Source organism: Mytilus edulis, chromosome 12, assembly GCF_963676685.1.
Source record: "Mytilus edulis chromosome 12, xbMytEdul2.2, whole genome shotgun sequence".
NCBI lineage: Eukaryota > Metazoa > Mollusca > Bivalvia > Mytilida > Mytilidae > Mytilus > Mytilus edulis.
Genome location: NC_092355.1, coordinates 58,982,863 through 58,985,371, shown reverse-complemented (window position 1 = coordinate 58,985,371; position 2,509 = coordinate 58,982,863). Strand labels below are relative to the sequence as shown.

The window sequence follows — 2,509 nt, the reverse complement described above, 5'->3', positions numbered from 1 at the left end:
TCAACCTTCGTCACTATGTTAAAAACAGTGTTCTCGAGCTAAGATCTTCAGAATGTACCGTCTACTAAAACATGACTACTATAAATAACAATTAACATCCATGCGGTGGGTGGGATGTTTGTCATATTTATATGGGTATTATGCCACCTTATTAAAAAGACGTTTTCAGACGCGGAAGTGCAACGTTAGTTCAACCATATCAGCATTTATAAAAGTGAATATTAAGTTTTACCTCTCATCTAAGTAGGCTCATACTTTAAGTTATCAGAAATTTACAGCATTTTTAACTCATACAAAGATCTTTAAGGATCTTTAAGGACAATCTAGCTATTATTTACTGCTTGTTGCCAAGATCGAATTAAAAGTATTTCACATTTGAAAAGGAAAAGGAATTTTTAAGCTGTCATATTGTTTTCCCGCTTTTTAAAATCCCACTTGAAAATGTTGAAAAATACATGAACATGTTGCGCAAGTCTGACAACCTTACATTTGCATATGTGCTCTTGTTTGAAGATAATGAGGATTTAATTTTCGATGCAACGGTAACTCCCCCTAGGATTTAATTTTCGATGCAACGGTAACTCCCGTTGAAATTAGCATTTTTCTTTTTTTAATGAATGTAACAAACTTCAGTTAATTATTTATATGATTTATTTTACACCTAGGACTATATTTTATGTTATCTCTTATTTTCACTAACACCGGTAATCTAGTCAAGCAGACCTTGTTTATCACGTGATTACGCACCTATTGAAATTTAACAGGTGAGTCTCAAATCAGTCGGCACATGATCATTGAGAGTAGCACACGTTTGTGCAGTTGGGTTTGTGGTTTAGATAGCAATTTGGACATTATAATTGTCAGGACAGGACATGGATGTCCAAAGGCTAATTGAAACAACACTCAGGTAAGTTATTTTACTTATATTTTATGGTACATTGAGGTCAATTTGCTGTCGAGATGATATTTCTTGCTCGCGGTCCAAATGTACGGATAATTGCCATATTATTCATATTTATAGATAACGTAAGTAATTTTTGGGTTCAATTATTATTTTGCAGGGGTTTTTAGGCCCGGTTTTAGTGTGCGTTGGCACGTTGCTAATTGTCGACTGGTCGGAGATAATGGTGTCGATGAATTAATGGTGTCGGGGTTAAAAATGGTAACAACTCGGTGATATATTGGTTGGAGTTACAACGCATGGAGGCGGTGATAAATTTATAGTCCGTTTCTATTTATTTGGAGCAAAAAGTCCGTAAAATTATATACATTTTTAGTTGAGAAATCGAGAAGTCCGTGCAGTATTTATGCAGTTTAAAGCAGTTATAGTTTGTTATTCAGCATTATATTTATTCATACAAATTTAGTGTTCTCTTCAATCAATTTAGAAGCAACCAGATATATGTGAAAATTAGTTAATTCGTCCGTTTAATTATAAAGAGAAATTTAAAGGGGAACAACCCAGTTCATCATTTACATCTACAGTACGTACAACGAGGAACGTATCCGGGCAGTGTGCGGAAAGTATGCAGGCCGAAATTTGTTTGATTTATGTTTATTTCATGACATTTTGTTTTGTTCCGTGTGTGTTTATTTATAGTTACATTTGTGTTCTCATTTCATATTACATTTTTTGTTGAATTTACTTTATTTTGTTTTGTTAATTAAATTTATATTTTAATTTGGTTTTGTATGACATTGGCCACCTGACAATTCCCAAAGAACTTACTTCGTTACAATGAAACAGTTACTATCTTACATAATATGTCAAAGTTTTTAACTTCACCAAAATCACACAGCTCAAGATAATATCATTCTGCAATCATCGAAGGATTCCGCTACTTTTACTTGTTTGATCGCCCGAGGTTTTGCCGAGTGAAGCTGATATAAAATAAAGAATTACGAATGCATTTTTTATTTGTAAACACCTATATTATATGGTCAGTGCAAATTAGCAAATGTAATAAAATCAACCGGTTATTGTTTTTAGTTCATGTCTTAAATGTTATCAGCAAACACATTCTGACTGTAAAATTTCTATGGAAATGTTATATATACATTTTGTGACATAACTGATACCATTTGATTGGACATTGCACGGCAATCTCTGTGCCCGAGTAAATTGTATATATCTAAAAATTGTCATTTCTACACTCTTTTTTTAATTCCTCATAGAATCTTACATAGTTTTGAATTGTGTTAATTATATTATTTATTCTGCTCTTCATGAGCGTCATGATTGACAAATAAAACAATTCTTATTCTTATTCTACATAGTTTTTAATAGTGTTGTTTATATTAATTAATCTGCTCTTCATGGGCGTCATGATTGACAAATAAAACAATTCTTATTCTTATTCTACATAATTTTCAATAGTGTTGTTTATATTAATTATTCGGCTCTTCATGGGCGTCATGATTGACAAATAAAACTATTCTTATTCTTATTCTTATACTACATAATTTTTAATAGAGTTGTTTATATACTCGGTTTTATCTAAAATACAAT

At 31.7% G+C, this 2,509-nt stretch overlaps 1 long non-coding RNA gene across 1 annotated transcript; it reads left to right on the top strand.

Annotated features, from left to right (window-relative positions):
- Positions 1-623: 623 nt before the first annotated feature.
- Positions 624-1,262, top strand: LOC139498868 (uncharacterized). The gene is made up of 2 exons (XR_011658035.1): positions 624-907; positions 1,062-1,262. It is a non-coding gene; the product is annotated as an uncharacterized lncRNA (long non-coding RNA).
- Positions 1,263-2,509: the final 1,247 nt, after the last annotated feature.